Source organism: Trachemys scripta, chromosome 5 (genome assembly GCF_013100865.1).
Source record: "Trachemys scripta elegans isolate TJP31775 chromosome 5, CAS_Tse_1.0, whole genome shotgun sequence".
NCBI lineage: Eukaryota > Metazoa > Chordata > Testudines > Emydidae > Trachemys > Trachemys scripta.
The window spans coordinates 12,955,503-12,980,509 of NC_048302.1; the positions used below are offsets into that span (position 1 = coordinate 12,955,503).

Genomic DNA, 25,007 nt, shown 5'->3' on the forward strand with positions numbered 1-25,007 from the left:
TAGATATGCTGACGAGCCGGAGCCTGCTCCCATTGTAGTTAGTGGGAGCTTTCCCACTGTACTCAAAGGGAGAGGGACTGGGCCCGAACTGCGATCATTTGCACGCAGTAAATAAATGAAATGTGTCTTTGCTTGTTGTATCTGACTGAGGGAGGCATTTGGCCCAGTCAGAACAATGCTTTCTAATAACGTCCATGCTATTCAATGCCTTTATTTCTTTGAGATGCAGCGAGACAACTGGGGGCCTGGATGTTTCTGATTAATCCTTTTGAGGTTCTGCTGCTGGTCAAAGCTGATACCACATTCCTAAAGACAACGGGCCAGAGCCCCAGCTGCTGCAAACCGGTGTAGCTCCATAGACTTCAGCAGTGAGTTGCTGATTGCCACCAGCTGAGGTTCTTTCCCTCTTGTGCGTTAACTCAACGACAGGGTCAGCTTCATTCTCGTTCAGGGAGCAGATTCGAGTTGGTTTTTGCTTTTTTTCAAACTGGCTTCTTCTTTCCTCACTTAGCAGATTCAATGTTCCTCAGGCCCAGCTCCTCAGCCAAAGCCAGTGGAGCGATGCTTGCTTACACCAGCTGAGAATTTGGCCCCAAATCTGCGCACTGCCTGCCTGTTTTACATGGGCCACCGTGGCCTACGGCAGTTGCTAAAAATAGACTTTTCTCCACGGGTCACTCAACAAGGATGGCTGTCGCCGTGCACTGTTTACACAGTCTTACGTTCACAACAGCAGCAGTTAGATTGCTGAGGCATGATGTTTAACATAGCTATTCTGGGAATATTGTTGTGAAAGCCACCTCGCATCCAGAGCCACAGGGACAACCCCTCGGCAGGACCCTTTCAGACACGAGCAGTGTTTGAACAGAGGGCCCATTATGACATTCCGGGGTGCAGTTCAGACCAGTGAGGGGTTGCCATCACTTGCCCTGAAAGTGAGGGTGCCTCACGATGCTTTGTACCCACAGGGGGACACATCTCGAAGAACCACAGTTCCTGCACAAAGTCAGTGACCTATTCTTCCCTTTCCCTTTAACTGGGGAGAGTTTTAGAAGAACCCCCTCCCCCACCCACCTTGTTTGAACATCCCTTAGATGGTATCAAAGATAGTAACAACTGTCATTTTGGGGAAAAGAGAAGTAGTTAGTTGAGATGGCCTGGAGCTGTTGCTGCTGCTGCTGCTGTTAAAGTCTGATCCCCGTTTCACCTCAGCTGGTGTTCGGGTTTCAGCTGGAGCTGGTAGGAGTGGTGATGTCATCGGGATCCCTCTCTCTGGCCTGGTTTGGTCGGGACATCTCCTAGGCTTAGGATAAGGAAGGCCCAGGATCCCAGTGAACGGTGGTGGTGGCAGCCTAATGGTGAAACTTGCTCCAGTAGCCTCCGCCTGTTCTTCTGTATCCCCCCCAAGTCTCTTTATTTAAGGAGTCAAAAAGGGAGTGATGGGTAGAAGAGCCCAGGCCCTTATTATTTTGTTCACAAATTAGACCTAATATCCAACACGCCCCTTTTCGTTCATTAATTTCCGGACCCATGTTTTCTTGTTTACTGAGAATGATCTTAACACAGTCCTTGAATTATATCAATAGGCCTCTTTGTTTAGACTAATTCAGTCTTTCTGTCTCCTTTTTGTCCCTTTTCCCATCAGCACTGGTTGTTATAGATTATTATGACATCTTATAAACTTTCACGTATGTTTTACAGTTGAGCTCACAATTAGAGTAAATTGATAAGCCCAATTATCACAACAGGATGATCCTTCCGGTGTTACACAACAGATAAAATACCATGGTCACCACCAGAGGGACCTGTTGTACTAACATAATAGAAAATTGTTTTTGCGGTACTCATCATTGCATCTTTCTAAGCCTATTTGACGGGGAAGGGATCTTTTGGCAGGAGTAGCCAGTATCCTCCTGAAATGCTTGTACTGGGTTTCATGTGCTGTCTGTTTGACTGCAGCCCGTGGCTCCTCTGCTGAGCTGCATGACCCTCTAGTGGCCGGAGGTTGGAGAGGGGATTCACACAGGTGGCTGACAGACCAAAAGGGACTCAGGCAGTAGCACTGGTTGGTGTGGGTGAGACAGGGAAGCCAACCGTCCACCTTGCACCCTTGTTAGATTACTTTGCACTTGTGTCCCTTATTACGCTTGTCAGTGGAGGTGACTGGCCAGAGCCTCAGCTGGTGTCTGTTGTTAGAATGCCATTGTGGAGCTCTACAGGGGAGCTATGACAACTGACCATGGCTGAGGAACTGCCTTAAAATGTCTACTGTAAATAAAAACAGAAGGATGGTCTTGTGGCTAAGCACTGGACTGGGATCCCAGGAGATACAGAGTCAATTCCTGGCTTTGCCACAGACTATCTCTGTGACCTTAACAACATAAGACCATAAGAACAGCCATACTGGATCAGACCAAAGGTCCATTCGGCCCAGTATCCTGTCTGCCAACAGTGGTCAATGCCAGGTGCCCCAGAGGGACAGGTAATGATGAAGTGATCTCTCTCTCTCCTGCCATCCATCTCCACCCTCTGACAAACAGAGACTAAGGACACCATTCCTTACCCATCCTGGCTAATAGCCATTAATGGAATTAACCTCCATGAATTTATCTAGTTCTCTTTTAAACCCTGTAATAGTCCTAGCCTTCACAACCTCCTCAGGCAAGGAGTTCCACAGGTTGACTATGCGCTGTGTGAAGAAGAACTTCCTTTTATTTGTTTTAAACCTGCTGCCCATTAATTTCATTTGGTGTCCCCTAGTTCTTATATTATGGGAACAAGTAAATAACTTTTCCTTATTCACTTTCTCCACACCACTCATGATTTTATATACGTCTATCATATCCCCCCTCCTTAGTCTCTTCTTTTCCAAGCTGAAAAGTCCTAGCCTCCTTAATCTCTCCTCATATGGGATCCGTTCCAAACCCCTAATCATTTTAGTTGCCCTTTTCTGAACTTTTTCTAATGCCAGTATATCTTTTTTGAGATGAGGAGACCACATCTGTACGCAGTATTCAAGATGTGGGTGTACCATGGATTTATATAAGGGCAATAAGATATTCTACATCTTGTTCTCTATCCCTTTTTTAATGATTCCTAACATCCTGTTTGCTTTTTTGACTGCTGTTGCACACTGCGTGGACGTCTTCAGAGAACTATCCACGATGACTCCAAGATCTCTTTCCTGATTAATTGTAGCTAAATTAGCCCCCATCATATTGTATGTATAGTTGGGGTTATTTTTTCCAATGTACATTGACCTTAGGCAAGTCACTTACTCTTTGTGCCTCCATTCCCCATCTCTGACATGGAGAGAATACTTTCTTCCTCCAATCATTTGTCTTTCTTGTCTTCTTAGACTGTACGCTCTTTGGGCAGGGGCTTTGTCATTAGGTGCATGTACAGCGCCTGACTTCCTGGCGTTCCAGTCTCAGTTGGGATCTTTAAGCACTACTATCATGCAAATAATAGTTAGAAAATTAATAATTTCATATCAGTTGTAGATGGAAAAGACATGGGCTTGAATCCGTATCTCCTGGTATGCTAGTCCATCGCCCTGCCAGCGCAGGGCCGTTCCCTGTTGTACACTTGTTAATGCTTTGATTGTAAATGGTATAGGACATTTTATGTCGAATGAAAGACACGTGACTCTCTCATCTCTTGCTTTGTGAAGCAGCTCAGCATTAAGATCTAAGGAAGCCCAAACACAAAGATAACAAAGATCGGTATTCAAGTCACTCCTTTTTCTTCTCTAAACGTTAACAGTCTGCACCCAACTAAGCCTGTTCTTACACTGAGAATGGCTCCCTCAATATGTGATTAATCTAATTGAGCAAAAGCTGGGCTTAGCTGGCTGCAAGTCAATCTTCTCAAGTTCCTTGTTTGTTTACGTCTGCCATTAACATGGATATAGCTGATGGCTTGTTTGCAAACTACAGCAGAATCCACAGCCATCCTTTCAATTTCCTTTAAAGGAAGAGCACAACTTACCACAGAGTGATTCAAACCCGATTCAGGGCTGAAATATAAGCTAGAAGGTTGAAAGGAAAGGGGAGAGTATTTCTGGACCATTTGAAATCTTATATCTTTTTATCCAGTAGCATATACACAATTACTATCTAAGAGCTTCAGATATGAAGTACACAGGACTATAAGGACCTGGGGCTCAGATCTTCAGCTGATGTAAATTGTCGGAGCTCCCTTGCATAATAGTAATATCTAGCACTTTTTTCATCGGTAGCTCTCAAAATGCTTTACAAGGGAGGTCATTTTACAGCTGGGGAAACTGAAGCCCAGGAGGAAAGCGACTTGCCCAAGGTGACGCCACTGGCTAAGCCAGAAATAGAACACAGGTCCCCTGAGTCCCAGTTCAGTGCTGTCTCTGCACTGCCTTTCTCACTGATGTCAACGGAGCTATGATAGTTTATACTAGGGGAGGATCTGGCCCCTGGAAGTCGGTAGAAAGATCAGATAGCTAGAATGCAAAGTCAAGGGAGTATAATATTCATCTATGAACTCATGAGAGTGTGGTGTGATATGATTGGAATTAGTACTATTATTTTTTTATTGTGGTAGCCTGCAGGGGGCCTCCATCCTGGATCAGGACCCCATTGTGACAGACACTGTACACACACAGAATGAAAAGGTGTTCTCTGCCCAAAACAACTTACCATCAATAGAAAGGCTGTATAATTATTACGCACAAGTGGTGATGGCACAGTGAGAGAAGCAGGTCATCCCAAACGAATCCTAGTAAAACGTTTGCACCACCCTACAGAAGGTCAGACTAGATCAGAGTGGTACCTTTTGACCTTAGAATCCATGAGTCAGCTGTTCCCTGTATGTCACATAAAGCTGTTTTCTATTTTAAAAATGTGTAGCCAGTTTTAAAAATGGTTACTGGGGTTATTTTTATACCTGGCTTTATAGGTGCAGGGTATCTTAGGGTATGTCTACACTACCCGCCGGATTGGTGGGCAGCGATCGATCCAGCGGGGATCTAGTCTAGACACGATAAATCGATCCCCGAGCGCTCTCCCGTTGACTCCTGTACTCCACCGTGGCGAGAGGTGCAGGCAGAGTCAACGGGGGAGCGGCAGCAGTCGACTCACCACGGTGAAGACACCACGGTAAGTTGATCTAAGTTCGTCCACTTCAGCTACATTATTCACGTAGCTGAAGTTGTGTAACTTATTAGATCAATCTCCCCCCCTCAGTGTAGACCAGGGCTTTAGTGATCTTGAGTCAACTCAACCTTCTAGCACTGAGAGGGAGCCAGCAACATCTCTGGAAACTACCTACAACTGTTTTTCTATCGCTAATAATAGTGCAGTGCTGACCTCTGATCTCTCAGAATCTTCCAGGGCTAGTAGCAAACACCCTGGATCCAGTGGGAAGTTTTCCAACAGTATAAAGTGCCTGGTTTTTAAGAGATCAGATTTTAAACCCATCACTGGCCCAAGACTAAATATGTGACTCAGGATGTAATCTGGGGAAAGCAGAAAGCATTTTTCTGGCAGGTTGCTGTATAAAAAGGCAGGCAGGTGTTTGAATCTGGGCGGATGTTTGGAATGTGGGAATAAACTGCAGGGAGGCAGATTAGCGAGCACAGAGCAGGTGGCCCAGTCAAAGGTGCATGATAAATTCATTTATTACACAGCTCTGCAATCTATCCCTGTGTGTAGGGATCCAGCACCTGATTACAGTGATTAATTTCTTCTTGTGTTGTTAAGTTCTGTGTTGCACACTACAATTAACGATTTCTCTTTTCAACCTTGTGGCCCCTGATTATTATTTGTGCAGTAGTTCATGAAGGCCTCTTTTACTAGATGTCTGAGCAGCACCTAGCACAAAGACAATCCCTTCCCTGAACCATTTACAACTGAAATAGACAAAGGGCTTGAGGGGACAGGCCAAGAGAAGTGAAGGCCCAAGGCCATGCAGCGAGTCTGAGGCTAGAATTCAGCTCTCCTGACTTTCTGTCTAGTGCTCAACTTACTGGGCCACACTGCCTCTGAGGCTAGGTCTACACTACCCGCCTGAATCAGCAGGTAGAAATCGCTCTCTCGGGGAACGAATTATCGTGTCTCGTGCTCTTACTCCACCAGCGGAGGTAGGAGTAAGCGCCGTCGACGGGGAGCCGCGGAGGTCGATTTTGCCGCCATCCTCACAGCGGGGTAAGTCGGCTCCGATAGGTCGAATAGGCGTATCTTAAATCGACCCCCCCTCCCCCCGTAGTGAAGACCTGCCCTAAGACACTGACCCTGTCTTGGCCTGAGGTTCAGATAAGCAGGTTTTATTGTATAGCGCTTATACAGAAATACAGAGTCTCTGTCCTATTCACACCCTACACACTTGGCTTCCAAAGGTATGGCATTTTGTAATATTTCAGGTTTGATCTTCAGAAGTTTGGTGAACTGAAAGGTAAAACAACCGCATGTAGGGTGACCAGATGTCCTGTTTTCGATTGAAACACACAGTCGAAAAGGGATCCTGGCGGCTCCGGTGAGCACCGCTGACCAGGCCGTTGACTGTCTGGTTGGCAGTGCCACGCAGCAGGGCTGGCAGGCTCCCTGCTAGCCTCCATGCTGCACGGCTCATGGGAAGCAGCCGGCATGTCCCCCCTCCGGCTACTATGCATAGGGGTAGCCACGGGGCTCCACATGTTTCCCCTACCCCAAGCGCTGCCCCGCTGCTCCCATTGGTGGGGAACCGCAGCCAATGGGAGAGGCGGGGATGGTGCCTGCGGACGGGGCAGCGTGCAGAGCCACCTGGCCACGCCTCCGCATAGGAGCCGGAGGGGATACATACCTCTGCTTCCGGGAGCTGCTTGAGGTAAGCGCCGCCCGGAGCCTGCATCCCCAGATCCCTCCCACGCCCAGCAGTCTGCCCCAGCCCTGATCCCCCTCCCACCCTCTGAACCCCTCAGTCTCAGTCCAGAGCACCCTCCTGCACCCCAAATCCCTCATCCTCAGCCCCTCATCAAAGCCTGCACCCCCAGCCAGAGCCCTCACACACCCCTGCACCCCAACTCCCTGCCCCAGCCCAGAGCCCCCTCCCATACTCCGAACCCCTCAGCTCCATCCCCCAGCCCGGAGCCCACACCCCCAGCTGGAGCCCTCACTCCCTCTCACATCCCAACCCGTTGTCTCAGCCTGGAGGCCTCTCCCGCACTCTGAACTCCTCATTTCTGGCCCATGCCAGAGCCCGCACCCCCAATTGGAGCCCTCACCCCCTCCCAACCCCATCCCCCTGAGCCAGCCCAGTGAAAATGGGCAAGTGAGTGAGGGTGGGGAGAGCGAGCGACAGAGGGAGGGGGGATGGAGTGAGTGGGGGCGGGGCCTCGGAGAAGGAGCAGGGCATGGGCAGGGTCTCAGAGGAGGGTGGGGCAGGGGGAGTGGCAAGTGTGTTCGTTTTGTGCGAGTAGAAAGTTGGCAACCCTAACCCCTGGTTTTGAGATGTGTGTGTCAGAATATACATCTCTTGCATTATTTTGTTGCCATATATTATGAGCATGTTTTAACACCAGATTTTAGAGCTTCAGCTAAAAATTTCACCTTTTCCCGCTCAGCTACCGGCTTCGGTGCTTTCAGTTCTGCAGAGCTGGCTTGTTATACCTGCAACTAGCTTGTGGTCTCAGGATTATTCGCTTTTATGGCTTAACAGCGGGAAATGAACTCTGTTATCTTGTGAAGTTCACAGAGCAGTTTAATCTAAAGGCTGTGGTGCTTCTTGCTTGCTCATGTTTTGTAACCATTTGTTTAGATTAACGTGTGCAAATATAGCTACTAATGACGCATAGAGAAAAGGAGAGAACTGATCAAATAAACAGTATGCTCAAAAGAGGTACACCTCTACCCTGATATAACCCTGTCCTCGGGAGCCAAAAAATCTTACCACGTTATAGGTGAAACCGCGTTATATCGAACTTGGTTTGATCCGCCGGAGTGCGCAGCCCCGCCCCCCCGGAGCACTGCTTTACCGCGTTATATTCGAATTCGTGTTCTGTCGGGTCGCGTTATATCGGGATAGAGGTGTATTAAAAGATGTGGATGAAAAGCCTCGTGTTCTTACTATTCAGGAGAGTAAATAAATGGTAATAGCCTCTGTGCAAAGAATCAACTTTCATAAGCAGGGTGGTCAATAAAGTTTAAGGGCAGATTCTCATTTTGTCCTTCTTTCTCTGTTGTTGTTGTTATTATTTATTATTATTTTATTATTACAGTCGAGCACTTACGTGATAGTGGGGCCCCATCGTGCTAGGCACTGTCTCAGAGAGCTTACAGTCTAAATAGATAGAGAAAAAGGAGCTTTTATGACCTTTTATTTATGACCTACTAGCACCAAGTATTGTATGTCAAGGAAGAATTGCCCAGTGGTTAGGGCTGGTGCCTCGAACTTTGGCGACTCAAGTTCAATTCTCTGCTTCGACAGATTTTCTAACCTTGGATGAGTTGAGTAGTCTCTGTAGCCCAGAGGTATTTACGCTCCTAACGTCCATTGATTTCAATATGTCCCAGAGCCTGAACTACAAAATCATCTTTCCTTGCGAGACTCTCTTGGTACGGTTCGGGTTTGAAAAAAGACAGGCTGAAAAGTCTTCCACACAGCCTGGCAAATGACCATACCAGAGTTTGGGAGAAAATACATGAGTAACTCTCTCTCCTTAGGGCCCATCGATGTCAATAGAAAGGGTCCCCTTGGTTTCAATGGGCTGCGGCCCAGACCCTTCTTGAACAGTTTTTCCTCGCTGGCCCTTATTCCTTTTCATTTACTGGGTGGAAATGGGGTTTTCCAAAAGGGAGGGGAAGCTGTTGGCATTTTTACAAAAAGCAACGTGCCAGCACGATCCTTCAAAGAGCTTTGTGGCCTAATCCTCTCCTCCAACAGCACTAATGTAATTTCACGTCGTATTTGACCCAGTGCCAAAAAATTAAATCAAATAAATCCACTTTTGTGAATGACATTAATTAGAAGATGGATTTGGCTCCCGCTTCGCTACTTCATGTAGAGGCCGGCTCAGCAGTGCTGGAATTTGTATCCAGATGATCATTGTTCAGTACAGTTACTTTTGTACAATACTGATGATTTTGGCAGGGGAGGTGGGGCTAGAGCCCATGAAAGTTACCAGATTAACAGCTCTGGAGACCAGAGTCTTAAGTTTATTCACAAAAAGAGATTAATGAATGGAAGGAGGATTTTGTGATGTAGGCACTGGTTTGGGGCTCAAGAGAGATGGATTCAGTTCTTGTCTGTGTGCCCTTGGACACCTCATTTTCCTATGTTTCAATTCGCCTTCTGTTGACTAGGAATAATTGTTCCTTTTCCCCACCTTTTGCCTGGGTTGTGTAAGCTCTTGGGGGCAGGGACTGTGTTTTATTGTGTGTTTGTACAGCACCTACCTACAGCCTTCATCTCCTTTGGGGCCTCTAAGCGCTCTGGTAATACTACAGGTAATAACATATTGTAGTCAATGGAGGTGCACCCATTAAACCAACTGAGGATCCAAATCTGCCCGACATCTGTAAAATATTCTGGAGCTCTAGGGCATGTTCCTAGATTATTGAAAAGCTTTGCCATTGATTTCACTGTGTGCAGAATTCAGCCTGTAAGGTCCGTTCTATTTAAATGCTTAGTATTTTTATTAAAGTTGAGAGGCTTTCAAAGCCATTCATCCAAATGCTTGTGATTCCTGGTCTAGTGAGGAGGCCCAACAACAAACACGGAGCACAGAAAGCTGATCGAGACCAAAGAATTTTAATAAACACACAATAAATTAGAAATCATTGCAGACGTACTGCCTGTCAAGTGATTAATCAGCTGTAATTAGGTTTGCCAGGGTTTTGCACTGCGGGGAAATGTTGAGAAGAAAATCAATGTGCTTGTTTGTTTTTATAATTTCAGGTCATTGATGGTGGTCGGGTGACCATGTCAAAATGCCTTTGCCTCCTAAAAAGATGCCAACCATCACAATGTGTTACACTGCGTGGGGCATTAGAAACAGAGCTGTTGGCAAGGGAACAATAGTAAATCAACACTTGCCAGATGGACAGGATGCTGGCTTTGGGACGCTGGATTAGAAATGCAGAGGTCGTAGACACAGCAGCTTCAGAGAAGAAGCTCATGCCAGTGATGTCCAGCCAATAATCAAACTAAATGTTGATACTGTATGTCAGGAAAATCCTGCCAACGCAGTGCCGGATGGTATTTTAGGGCCCAACCCTGCTTCTTTTGAAACTCCGATTGGCTTAAGTTGGAGCAGGATCATACCATTACAGAATGTAAAAGCTAATCATGTGTTTTACGTCTGGTCTATGCCTCACGTCTGTGTCTGTGGTTTGGTCTAGACTGACCTTTAGACTGGGGGGCAAATAGTAGGACATGAATCAGGTTCCTCTTCCCCATACCAGTGCAAAGGATTGCAGCATGCTGGCTTCAAATGACACATGCAAAGAAAATCTGGACAGAGGGGCCAATGTAATAGTCCTGTATTGTAAGAATCTCCCATAGAGCCCTGTTTGATTTTATCATAAATCTGATTGTTTATTAAAAGGGGTTTATAATTTGCATTACGGTGAAATCTGATGCATATACACCGCCAGTCTGGCTGGATAGTTTATTACATTCACTTAGAACGATTAAGTCTTTCTTTTGCTACTGGCCCAGAATCTGATCCCAGTTAAATCCAACATAACTCCACTGATATAAATGGAGTTTGTCTCAATATACACTAGTGTAACACACATGGTTGACCTAGTTCTCATCTCCCTTATGGAGTTGCTCCTGATTGACCCTGGCGTAAGTGAGATCAGAATCAGCTCCCGGAATCTAGTCCACAGAACCTAGATACAGAACAAAGGTTAAATCTGCAACAGCCATGAATATGATATGTCGTCAATTAATGTTTATTGAAGGTTTATTTTTAGTAGAGATGATAGAATTATGTGTGGTGAATAAATTGACAAATTTAAGCCTTTTTTCTGTTTGCAAATTGTTTGTGACTTTGATTAAAGCTAACCTAATCTTTTTTTTAAACTATTTGCCAAATAGTTTTACGAACACATTTCAGCCTGTGGTGTATTTGCAAACTGGTCGCTGTGACTGTTTGGTGGGGTGTGATTGGTCACATAAGTCATGTGGTATTGTTTTTGCTTCTTGAGAGAATTAGTGAAACTTTTTAAACAGAAGAACAATGAATAACAAATGAGGAACAGCAAATAATACACAACCAGAAGTGAACAGTCATGTTCACGTACGGAGACGCTTGTTAGCTTATGGTATTTGTACAAAGAGGAGCAACCATTCCCCAAATATTTATCAAACAATACCCTCCTTGCAAAATGTTTGTGGATAGTGAATAAACGTTTTTGTGGCCATGGAACAAACAGCTGTTTGGAATTCAAACAAATTCTTGAGAATACTCTGTATGCAATATCCTGCTCGCTGCGATAATGACACTAGAGGACCAATGGTGCCAGTGTCATTTGGCGTCAGTTGTAGGTACATTTATGGTACAACCATCATTATGTAGATGACTTTTATAGGAGTAGCAGCTTTTATGCTGCTATTAAAACAAAGCAAGCTCATTAAAAAACAGCAGCTATGTCAAAATGAATTCAGATCTGTCCGAAGCTGAAAAAAGCTGGACAAATCAGATTTCAGCTACTCCTCCGTCCCCCTATTTACCATCTCTTTGTAGCATTGTTGCAAATGGTGATGTTTCCAGTGTTAAACTGCAATAGAAGCACCAAACAGCCTCACATCAGCACTGATCTCTGAGAGATGGAAGGGTGGCCCAGTGCTTAGAGTGCTAGATCAGGATGTAGGAGACCTGGATGTTTAATTCCCTGCTCTGCCAGACATATGTGTGATAATTTGCCTCAGTCACCTCATTTATAAAATAGGGATAATGCTCCCCTACCTCACGGGGGTGTAATGAGGATAAATATGGTACCGATTGTGAGGTGTTCAGGCGCTATAGCGATGAGGTGACACGTTACAAGAGGTTGTCAGCCACTGATCTCTGCGGGTGACTTCCTCAAGTGCTGCTGTGGCAGGAATAGGTGAGAATCACATTCCCCAGACATCATGACAGAAGCTGCCTGGCATCTTCACTCTGTGTATTTCCCTTCCATCACGGTCTCTGCTCCTTTGTCAGGCCTGCTGACGATTGGTTGGAAGGAGGGCAGTAATTTGAGCTGCTTTTCCTCGTTTGCTGCTGGAGCCGCCTGCTTAGCTGCTGGGTCAGTCCTGAGGTGCCTCAGCACGAACCACCTGTATCTGAGGCTTGTTATCTTAATTGCTACCCTCCTGTTTCTTCCTTTGAGACAGCCTTCTGATTCTTTCCCGTCAGTGCTGAACAGCCTGCCACATGGCAGGGCGCCTGTACGGTGCCTTCTGTCATAGGAGCAGCACACCAGCAAGGATGGGGCTACCTGAGGCTTGGTCTGGTTTTTCATAAGGTAAGCAGCCTCTAGGCAGCTACTGCCGAGCGAGCTGGTCTCGGCTTTATACCTGCTCGAGTAATAGTTTGTGTGCCAGGGTTTTTGAGGAGGGAAAAATATCAAGAATCCGGTTGGTCCTAAACGCTGTAGGATTCCAAGTGAACAAACAAGTGTCCAGGTGATGAAATGAGAGATTACTCAGCCCTTGCTGTGGGGGAGACACGCAGAAAACAGGAACAGGGCACAGCATTGCTCCAGCTATGTTAAAATCCTGGCCAGGGGAAGAGAATCTTACTGAGCTTTAAGTTAAAAGGGTCTTCAGAGACCATGGTGACGGGTGATCTTATATCCCCCTTGAGAGAGAGAAAAATATTTAAGGCCAGACCTTCAGCTGGTGTACGTGGGCATAGCACCACAGACTTCAGAAACCATGATGATGTACTCCAGCCAGCATGCTCAACATGATGGGAGAAACAATCTTTGTCTATTGGGTAGTAAATGTTCTCACAAACTGCTTTAAGGGATTGCTAAGATTTCCAGTGTCATGTCATTCGATCTTTAGTTGAAGCCTAGATGAGGTAACAGGTTGGTGCTAGTTCCGTGAGGGCTGCATAAAGCAAGTTTCAATCCATGTGACGCTTTGCATCCCTGTTGTCAGTAAGGACTGAAGAGCCATACAGATGTATTTGTCTGTGCTTAGTGCGGTGAGATTGTAGGCCTCAGAATCCGAATGTAAAAGTACCAGAACCTCCGTTGTAGATCGGGGTAACTCTATTGTGGCGCTACACCGATTTACACCAGCTGAGGATCTGGCCCAGAATATATACAGCTTTGTAGATTGCTTATTAAATACCATAGCTAAGGACTTTGAACTTGGATTTAGATTACTGGCTATGGTTTTATTTCCCTTAATATAATGCTGAACAAATACATAGACAAGTTACCCATTTTACTGTGAGCACTATTAGTTTGCCTATAATTCTGTTATTTACTAAGATGGGCTAGATCCTCAGCTCATGTAAGTCAGTATAGCTCCATTCAAATCAATGCAGGTTTTTACCTCCTGAGATCTGGCCCACTATCTGTAGGTTGGGCCAGATCTATTGGGCCAGTTAACTATTGTTAATAGTTAACTGGCACTACTGGGATATTGGAGTTTGTTTTCATAATTATATGAAAGGGAATGTTTCCTTCTGGGGATTTCTGTTTATGAAAATTGTCATGAAATAGGTTATGGTCTCTTGGCCCCATTGAAGCTGCAATGTTAGGAGTGACAGCTTTACAAAGAGAGGAGGCTCTGGCAATGCTAATGGGATGATTTATGGGGCAAATGCCCATCATTGTAGGTAAAATACCATCCACTCCAAAAGACTCAGCTTTTTTCTTGCCTATGTGCCATTTTTTAACTGAACTCGCAGAAATAGATGGTAAGAACAGAACAATGGTTGTATAGCAACTTTACTTCTCGGAATGCTGCCACTTCGGGTGTGTGTTTGTGTGTGTGTGTGTGTGTGTGTGTGTTCTCCAGCATACATATTCCTGCAGTCCTTTGGGGGCAAATCCAGCCCCCAACTCAGCAGCCATGGAGGTCCCCAAGGCAAGGTGGTCCGTTGCCTTTGGAGGGGTCTGTATTTAAAGGACATTCCTGTGCAGCACAAATTCTAGTTCCCTGGGGGCTGCTTTTAGACTGGCACAGTTCCTAGTTGGACCGTAGGAAGGGTGAGGCTGGAGGGCCTACTGCTGTGTAGAGTCTCCAGTCCTCCTCTCCCCATGATGGATCCATGTTCGGAGCACACTTTATTCATGCAGCTGAATTAACTTCTGTAAAGTGGCTGCATTGGCTTGGAGGGAGGGGATGCCTTCCCCTCTGCACATCTCTCAAAGGTTCAGACCATCTGTCTGAGCAGGGATGGGGTGGGAACCAGGTAGTCAGTGATATATTAGAGTGGGTGGTCTTGCATTGGCAAGAAGATGAGCTGGGGTCCTGATCCAATGCCCAGTGAAGTCTGCCACTGGCATCAGTGGGTTTCACACCAGACTCTAGAGGAGCATCTCCAATTCTAATGTCCATCACTAGTTCTGTGAATCATTTATGATGACTTGCACCTGAGTGATTCTACAATCTATAATATATAACATGTACGTAGATAATGCACCTTATGGCTGAGATTTCCAAAGCTGCGTAAGGGATTTGGATGCCCATTTTCTATTAATTGTAATGGAAATTGGGCACCCAAATCCCTTAGGTAGCTTTAAAAATGTCAGGCCTGGTCTACAGGAGGATTTTACATCTGTATAGCTATGTGTCAAGGATCCACAAGAGATGGAGCTACACTGACCTAACCCCCAGTGTAAACAGTGCTAGGTCGACGGAAGAATTCTTCTGTGGACCTAGCTATTGCCTCTCAGGGAGGTGGATTACCTACGCCAATGGGAGAACCCCTCCCATCGGCGCAGGTAGTGTCTATACTGAAGCACTACAGTGGTGCAGCTGTGCCAATGTAGTGTTTTCAGTGTAGACACAGACTGAGGGTATCAGTAATTTCTCTCTCACTCTCTCTGGTATATTCAATAGTCTCCAAACGGTCTGAAGTCTCCGAAGAGTTAAAAACAGTCCTCCATAACCACACAGCTGGCTGAACAAATACCAGGTATTAGCACTGACTTCAGTTGCCAAAGCCCAGTCATTTCTTTTTTTGCTTTTTAGCGATTGCAGCCTGCAGAGACCACTTAACAATGAATCGCAGCAGCTTGGCTGTGATAGGACAGGCCATGTGTGCAGACACTTAAAAGCCATGCCAGCAGCTCTCCTTTGCTCAATAGAGGTAACAGCGGGAATTTGATTAAAGACTGATAAAAAAAAAATAGAGAAGATGAAAGGATGAAAGAGCCACCTGGAAACTTCATTCCTTCTTTATTTGTAACTTAAGCTCATAAACCAAATCTAAACCATTGTGCGCGTGTGAGAGAGAAAATTTCCTGTGTGGCTGCTCCAAACTACTAAGGCTTCTGAATATGCAACCCCACAAGCCATCTCAGAATAGCAGAGTCATAAGTATTCTGGTCACCAGTGCACTATGACCTGCACAGAAGAGAGATCCCCCTGATGTGCTCCAATGACAGCTTTTTAATATGTTCAGAACAGTCGCTAAAATGAAAGAGACCTGCTCAGAAATGTTAGCCAGACCCACTTGTGAGTCTGTCGGTTAGCCCCATTCCCCAGGCAGTTCTTCTGCCCAACACAATGAGGCAAGCTCACATATCGCAGCTAGGCTCAGCCTCAGAGGGTCAGCTATGCAAATGGCCAGCTGCGCACATCAAACGCCACTCACTGCGTTTTGCCTACGGCATCTGCCTCTTTGTCTCTTTGGGAGGCGTAAATCAAAAAAATAAGTCATCCCAGCAGCAAAAGGAAAATCAGCCCCCACAGGTCCCGCTACTTGGATGTGATCAATGCTACCGTGACAGGCAAAGCAGATTCAAATGCTGTCCTGCAAAGACAGCATTTCTGTTTGGGTCTAGGAGACCAGCGTGGTGTGAGCTGTGTGTGTGCATGGTGGAGGTGAGGCTGTTCAGAGTTTGCCTTGGGAGCTGTGAAGGTCTTTACCCATGTAGATGCAGGCTTCAGATCCTCATGAAGGACTTTTCAGGAGTCGCACAAGCAGGTACTAAAGCCAGAGAACCCTTAGGTTGTGAACTCTTCAGGACAGGGGTTGTCTCTTCCTACAGCATGTGTCTTTGTGCACCTATCGTGTTTTGGGCGCTACTATAATATAAGTAATAATAGGCAGAGGTGCTGGCGCAATGTGTATAGTGGGGGAGCTGAGAGCCATTGAACCAAACTGTAAACCCTGTATATGATGGAAACCACTTCAAGCCAGGGGGTGTGGTAGCACCCCTCGTTCCAGCACCTATGGTAATAGGCCACTGGCTAAACTAGATTGTCACATACAGAACACCGTGTATATAGTTTATCTCATTGCTCCCTGTGCAGAAGCGCCTCTCTTTCTGAATATCCAGCAGCCTTCCCTCCGCCTCCTTCCCTTCCAGCAGTTTTTCCCTGCTTGTTTTCCATCACTAATCTCTCCAGTGCTACATTCCCTTCCCCTTATTTGCTGCTGTTCTCCTCCCAGCCTCCTGCCTGTTCTCAGTCCCATTTAGACCGTAAGCTCTTTAGGGCAGCAGCCCTGCGTCTGTGAAGTGTCGTGCGTCCCAAAGGTGGTGGAAAGATAATGATCCTCAGATTTAGGGGACTAGCTCTTTGCCTCATCCCTCAATAGTGAGCAGAAATAATTCATGAGAGCCCTTGTAAAACCAGCCCAGGGCCTGATCCAGACGAGTGCTGAGTACCCACAACTCCTGTGGAAGTCAGTGGGAGTTGAAAATGCTCAGTCTCTCTCTACTTACCAAAAGAGAGGGGTGGTTAGAGCTCCCCAGCTGGTTCGGACACAAGCTGAATTTTGATATCAGGAATCACAGCATTTTCCCAGTTGTAGCATCTGGCGGCTAAAGCTGAGGGGGGCAACAGCCTCCCTCCTAAAGCCAGTCCCAAATGCGTCCAAGTGCTGTCGGAGCACCTTGAGGAGAGACGCCACCAGCGGAGCTGCCTGCATTGAGCTTGTCTAGGGGACTGGCGGCCCGCATGGAAGCCGCCAGGGCCTGAGGTATTTGAGGAATGTTAATGGTATGCTTGAGTGGAGAGCTTCAGAGCCAGGCCTGAGAACAGCTCTCACTGCCATCTGTTGTGAACCATGGAGTTTCATAGCAACAGCTTCTCAAGAATGATTTTTCTTTATTAAGAACCCCCCCACACACACACACACACTCATGAATAAGCAGGATAAGGGCTTAGAATCCTTCTCCAGAATGGTGAGCATTAAAGGGGAAAAGGCCTTTCCCTCCTCAGCTTGTATTTGGTTTGAGGAGGCATTTTTCTTTTAAACCAAGACTTTCCAAAAGTACATGGGGATATTAACTGACATGTGCAATAGTTATTTAATCATCCAAAAGCCACTAGTTCAAATCCACTCTAGCAGGACAATAGTGACCCAGCGCCGTTCGCATCTGAGAGCTCGTTAGTGTGTGAGATGAGATGATGTTCGCAGTGTATCATCCAGTGGATGAATATCCACATCACTCTCCCACTCGGCAAAACAGTGGCCTATGGTCCCTTTAGTTTTACAGATTGTTACCCAATGATAATTTGCATATCTTTTGCAGGGGAATTTTGATTTATGGTTCCTATCTTTTATGAAGCTCACTAGGTTCATACTCTGCATAGCTGGACACAGAGAAGTTGGGCTCATCTTTAGTCTGACGATTATGAGCCAGGTTCTCAGACGATTTAAATCAATATAGCTTCAGTGACTTCAATAGAAGTCATTGTACTGTGTCACAGACATTGTCTCTCTCTCCATCCATCCCATCCTGAGCATGATAGATGCCATCCTGTAAGGACGCATGCTTTGAGAGCCCATATCAAGAGTGTAGAAGCAGAAGACTGGGCATATGAATGAACAGTCTTACATCTCCTTCTTCCTGTGCTTTCAGGGATCAGCTCCTAAAAGGCAGAACTCCTTCTTTCCCCATAGCCCTGAACTTTTCTTATCAACTGGACTGAAGAGATGAGCTCCTTTTAAATACGAGTGCTTAAAATTAAGCATGTGTTTAAGTGCTTTGCGGGATCAGGGCCAGAGTGCCGGATCAAGCCCCTAGAGCACAGGACTTTCTGGGCTGGTGATGTCTTGCCAACCCTGAATCCCCAAAGTTTGTGTTCAGTTTGGCAGACTAGAATAGGCTGCTTCAAATTCAGCTTGGATTTCTGTTTGACCTGTTTCCAGGGCCGACACCCTGTCCTTTACACACAGAAGCAGCACTGCTGTGCAATGGCACATAGGAAGGGGGTAGATCAGCGTGTGTTTTGCTGAGTTCATGTATGAGTAAAGGATAAATGCTACTTTTTATCTAGCGAGTATAAAGAGTAAATTGACCTGTGCATTTCAAAACACCCCCTATTCTGCTCCCTACATCAAGAACCACTTCAAAGGTCAGTCTCTCCAGTCAATACAGGCATGTTTCAATGAACTTGTGTGACCTGCTGTCTGCAGCTGCAGTTGTACAGTCTGCGCTAGGTGACGATGTCATTTCAGTTATCGGTCTATCTATTGGGGGGAGGGGGGGACTTTGCTTAGAGTAGACTAGAAACTCTCTCTGTGCCTGGGAGCTGATTGCTGGAGACCAAATGTGTTGTGAATCCCATGTGCAGGTACATGAGTTATTTAGGGTTACCATATTTCAACAATCAAAAAAGAGGACATGGGGTGCCGCCCTAGCCTCGCCCCCTCCCACTTCCCGCCCCCCTCAGAATCCCCCTACCCCCTACCTGTCCCCTGACTGCCCTCTCCTGAGACCCCCCCCACCCTAACTGCCCCCAGGACCCCACCCCCTATCTAACCCTCCCGTTCCCTGTCCCTTGCCTGCCCCAACCGCTCTCTACACCCCCTTCTCCCGACAGCCCCCCCAGAACCTCCGACCAATCTAACCCCTCCGTTCCCTGTCCCTTGCCTGCTCCAACTGCTCTCTAAACCCCCTTCTCCTGACAGCCCCCCAGAACCCCCGAGCGATCTAACCCCCCTGTTCCCTGTCCCTTGCCTCCCCCCCACCCCCACCAGGCCGAGGGAGAGCTGCGGGCTCCACGTGCAGCCAAACAAATAAGGTGCTGCTCTGCGGGGGAGAAGGGAGCAGGGGAGAGGGAGGGACTCTGGCTGCAAGAGGCCCCAGTGGCTGCGAGTGGCTTTCAATCAGGCCCAGCCGTCCAATCAGCCGCACTGCACTCTGCATGAGGGGAAGGGGAAAATCCCGGACATTTCTACTTTATTAGAAATACCCCCAGACAGCCATTTAAAGCTGAAAAAGCCGGCCGGGGAAACCCGGATGGATGGTAACCCTAACTGAGTTATTGCATGTGCGAATAGCTAGTTAGGTGTCATTGCAATTGCTTCATTTGCAAATGCAATCACAGCAACAACACGAGCAAATGTAGGTGAACAGCTGCAACATACTTTCTGACATGTGCACGAGGGGCTCCATTTTAATAAAGTGCGGGCTGATGTTTTCCAAGGGGCCTACAGCAGTCAGGTGCCCAATTCCTATTGAAAATCTACGGGAGCGGGAGGCTTAACTCCCTTAAACCTATTTGAAAATCCCAGTGGGCTTTAAAATGAGACTGTAAAGAGTGCTCAAACAGATTCTGTAGGGAACACGCCTGGAACTGGTGGTGGACTAGATGACCTGGTAGGTTCTCATAGGTGTGTTGTGTTTTGTAACTTGTCTTATATTTTGACTCAGTTCTCTGAGACTTTACTGGCACGACATATGGCTACAGTGATCACGTGCAGAGATAATGAATTCCACGTGGCCGTTTCATATGGAAAGTTGGTCTGGCTGAGCCACCTCCATAGGCTTTGAGGAGCACATGCTTTGTAAGAGGTTAATACTACTTCCTTTCCAGATAGCATATTGGCTTTCTTATCGATTGAGCTGTTTGTATACTCATACATCTAACACATTAATGGGCTGTAGTAAATACATGAGTGTGGTGGGAAACCACAGGAACACAATGGGGTCAGAGGACAGTCAGGGAGAAGAATCTCTCTCATCATTCATACCACTCCGGAAGATCTGTCCTGCCCTGGGTGAGAAAATCTTCCCCATCAGTGCTCCAGGCTCTCGTGAGCGTTTGAAATTAGGCACCCACTATAATGGCAGGCTTGATCATAGGGAAGAGAGTGAAAGCTGATAGCTGCAGAAGGGTTGCTGGGGAGATGGGACTCTCCCCCTAATCAACAGGTAGTGATTATCACCTGTCCGCTGTCAGTTTCCAGCAGGGGATTTGTCGCACTAGCTGCTTTCTGACAACTAGATTTATTTGCCTAAGGCCATGGATGGGGGGAGGGTCTTTCAAGCTGCAGGTATCATTTAACTGTGATAAGAAGAAAGGCAAAGCTTTTCTTCATTGGAGGCGGGGGGAGAATACAGAACAGGAGTCTCCCTGCGCCTGTGGAGATGGGGAAAACAAGTCACTACAATCCAATAACTACCTTGAGCAAAGAAATTATCCCAAACCAGACGATGCCCCATTACAATCGAATTGCATCTTCCAGGCACCATTAGACTTTCAGACACTTTATACTTCTCACTTTCTCTTGATCTTTCCCGGGGAAGCTGTTATCTTTCCGTGACAGAAGATTTAGGCTTTTGTTTTAACTGGGAATTATTAATACCAAGCCAAACCCTGTAATCCTCCTGCCCCAAGCAGATCACCCACTGAAGCAAATGGGTGACTTACGTAAGTAAAGGCTGCCTGGTTTGGCTAACATGGATCAGAGGTAACTAGGGATCTGATGCAAAGCCCATGCGAAAGTCAATGGACACATTCCTATTGACTTCAATGAGCTATGCATCAGGTTAGTGTCAAACCAACGACAACTGGTAATGGAAAGCCTTGTGCTGAGGGGGACAGGGTTAGACCAATGAGAACCAATCACAGCCCCTGAATCTGGCCCGTTTCCAGAAATGAACCAAAATGGAATCTTTTACTAGGTTCTGAAATGTTCATTAAATCTCCTCCCAGTGTCCCCTCTCCCTCTTTTCCAACCATGATTTTCAGGGTGTTGGGACCTGATTTCTTGCTTCACCCAGAAGCAAAACTGTTGAAATACCACAAGGGTATTCTCAGGACATTTCTGGTCTAACCCAAAAAGAGGGGTGGGATACGAATGGAGATTATTGGCCAAATTTTGCAGACACTCAGCCTAGGATAAACATCCAAGCATAATAGAAGACTAATTCCAAACTCTGTGGTTCTCCCATCACTTGTCCCCTTGGTTTGCTATATTCAGTGTTCCAGTGAATGAGGGTGTTGTAATGTAGGGCTCAATCCTGCTTTTATTGGCACACCCACAGTTCCCACTGTAGTTAAGAGGGATGGGTTTTTTGGTGCACAAGGCGCGTACACGGCTCCCACCGAGGTCAGCTGGCACCTCTGCAAATCAGGCCCATCATATAAAATGCAATCCATTTATCTCACTGTGCTACATGAGGCTGTTCCAACTTAGATCTGTCTCCTGGCAGTAACACAGCCTCATTTATCACTAGACTAGATTAATTTCTTTTGTGGGAGAGGGGAGGGAGGGAAATGAATCTTTGCCTGGGCATCGTTTCATTACACAGATTCCTCCCCAAAGGCATCAAAGCTTTGGTAATGGTGAGGATAAATGTTTGCAATAGAATAATTGTCTAATTATGCCCCCTGTTGAAGGGGTGGTTCTCTTCACTGTCACGTTGTACTCACTCTCACAGCAAGGAGCTGGCCTGGGACTAATTCAGTCTTGAGGAAAATGAAAACCTCCTCTTGACTTATTCTTAGGAAGGAGCAAATGCACATGGATAGCTTCACCTGGAGGTCTCCACTTGGGCAGCGCTCCTGTTCCTTGCATCTGACTTAGCCCACTTACTGGAAATACTTGTGGGCGTTAGGAATCACCATGACGGAATATACCCGTAGTCCATCCAGTCTGGGATCTTCTCTCAGCCAATGGTTAAATATAGGGTGTTTTGCCCCCCAGAATGTGCCTATTTGTGCAGCACTAACCATGGAGGAAAATTTCTTTCTGACAGTAACTGATGATCAACGTATGCCCTGTAGTGTGAGGATTGATAACCTAATTCTTTTCTAGCTGGTGGAACTGTAGATGTTGTTTCAATAGAAACAATGATGACACTCATCACTATTTTGTTGTTGATCAGTTCTTGGAATTCTGCCTGATGTTACTGTATGTTTAATAGCCTTTTTTTCCTGGCTTTACTTCATCATGGCATCCTACCTAATCTTTCTCTAGTGGCCACCATCACATTTGGGGGCACCAGCTGGAGGTTCAAGAACTGTCTACCTACCATCTGTAGCTAAACCCAACCATTGTCTCCAGTGCAGATAGCCTGAGAGATGAGACCAGCTGTCTAATCTCCTGTCTCTATGCTGGCCCATTGTCTATTTTGCTGCATAGCATTCGTCTGCCTTTTTCCTACTCCTGCATCAGAATAGCCCCCCCAAATCTCTGATTGCTTTTGAATAGTTCCCACTCTGTCCACACATGTAGCAGTAATGAGCTCGGATGATCAGTTGCTTTTCCTGTACATGGTTCATTCAAAAGCAGTTTTTATTGTCCTGTTAATTCCAGCCCAGATTTATTTTAAAAGTTCACACTTGAGAAGATCATAGACTTCAACGGGGAAGGCTGGCTTTGCTTAAGTTTGGAGGAGGGGGAAAGAAGGAGAAATAAAGAAAATTATATATGACAAAATATTGTGCAGTTTATTTCAATATGCCATTGCTCAATATTTATTTTTTTTTAAACTGAGGAAATTAAAATAAAAAATGACATTAACGTAACATCTTATTTGAGATTTTACCAATAGTAAATTCAAAGCAACCCGCAGCAACAACTGTATTGTGCATATATATTCAAGCACAATAATGAACACCACATACAATGATCTGTCACACCCATCTACATGACGGCCAAATTGCTGTCACTGTGGGAACCATGACTTGAGTTTCCTAACTTTTTTGTGCATGCAAAACCCTCGCCCATAAAGTTGCAATAATATGTAGCACTTTGCATCTAATTTAAGCAATACTATGGCCTTTGTTTGTCTTACAAAGTCTAAAGTAAAGACAAAAGACATAGTTGAGCCTGGATCTTCTGAGACATTCTAAGAATATGCACTCACACACATTCTCGCTCCCTCGGAGGAATTTATGGCCATTATGATGTTCTCTAATGAGCACAAAATGAGACCGTTACATCTTCACTTAATTAGTTTGACAGATTTTCATTTAAATATAAAAAGACTTCTAGCCCTTAGAGAGCAAAAGGGGGCCTTGTCTCCATTTTAGTGTTTGACTCTGATTTGCTGGAGTGGGGGAAGGGAAACAACTAAGCATGAATAATTCCCATCTTTTGATTCCAGGCCTTCATTTTAACTTGCAGCTTTCCACATTCCCCTGCACCGCACACCTTTGGGCATGCTGCACATCCCAGCTTTCACCTCTGGCTAGGAGAGCCCCAGGAGGACATATGCCAGATGTTCTGAGATTTGAGGGTTGGAGCTGGTGCTCTTCTCTAGTCACCAAATCAATTAGCTCTCTGTAGGGCCTGGTTTTTTTCCTCTCAGTCTGGGGCCCAGTCCAACTCCCACTGATGTCAGTGGGAAGACTCCCAATTTAATAAGCGATGGGCGTTATGTGTTTACTTGCAGTTATATTATTTGGCAACTAGATGTCTCTGTGTGCTATATAGAGTTCCAGAATGCAGTGTGGTTCTGATAAACAAGTGAGACAAAATTGGAACACAGACTGTATGGAAGCCTGTCTATTGTTTGTAGTATTTTCCCTAATGCCTCCTGTTTAAGATGGACTGTGATTTATAGAACCATAAAAGATTAGGGTTGGAAGAGACCTCAGGAGATCATCTAGTCCAACCCCCCACTCAAAGCAGGCCCAATCCCCAACTAAATCATCCCAATAGAAAGACATCTCCTTTGAGCTGAACCAGCAACCTAAGAATATCTTGCTGAGCACCCCCTACAGTCCTCCACTCTACCAGCTGAGCTATTGAAGGGCTCTTGTTAGGGACCTTGGAGAGCAGGGTCTTCTGGTTCCTATTGTTCTCCCAAATGACAAGACCGAGAACTGGCATCAAATCACGGAGCCGATAAATTCTCTTCAACGATTTGTAGCCAATCCCTTGGGAATATAAGAAACAGAAAGTTGGGAGTGCCTGAATGGCTTTATATTTGGACACCACAGTTATCAGCTATCCCACATGCCAGCCTTGTCCGCCCTGAGCCTTTCCCAGAAATCCCTCCCCGTGGCTGTAGCAGTGGTGAAGCCTTGCTGTGGCTACTATGGGTACAAACGGTAATGTAGACCGGCCTCCAGTGTTATCACCACTCATCTAGACCTGCTCTGAGCAACGTATACATGTTTACCAGCCAGGGGTATTTTTTTGCCAACACCATTGGGGCTGCACTAGTTGGACAGGAAAACAGATATTCAGGAAAAATGTAGAAACAGCCACTGCAATCACACAGACGTCACCATCAGCGGAGCTGAGGAGAGTACTCCTTGTCTGCTGCTCCCAAAGCACACTGAGAATCCCCAGGAGCTGGGGCAGCTCGGGAATTTTTGAATTTGGATTTAAAAGTTGAGTGAATGAATTCAATAGCAATTTGTGGGTTTTGTTTCAGATAGAAAATCTTCTCTTTAGTTTTAGAATTAAAATTTGGTTCAAGGTTTGGGCTTCATGTGAAAGTGGATGGATTTTAGGTGGAAGCTGGTGTTTGCTCCAGAGAACTGAACCCAAACACATAGCTAACTCAAGAAGAAGAGCTGAACTGAAGAAGAGCTCTGTGCAACTCGAAAGCTTGTCTCTTTGACCAACAGAAATTGGCCCAATAAAAAACATGACCTCATCCACTTCTCAAGAAAGTCCTTTTGCATCA

General features: G+C 46.0%; 1 protein-coding gene across 3 annotated transcripts in view; it reads left to right on the forward strand.

The window, feature by feature from the left end:
* The window catches only part of SHROOM3 (shroom family member 3), a 185,162-nt gene that overhangs the window by 17,950 nt on the left and 142,205 nt on the right, over nt 1–25,007 (forward strand). For 2 of the 3 annotated variants that reach the window (XM_034772740.1, XM_034772745.1), the window contains exon 1: nt 12,236–12,461. The exons of the other annotated variant lie outside the window; for it this stretch is intronic. The gene's annotated coding sequence lies outside the window, so the exon portion shown is untranslated. Of the gene's footprint in view, nt 1–12,235; nt 12,462–25,007 lie in introns of those variants that run through there. 3 annotated transcript variants of the gene reach the window in all.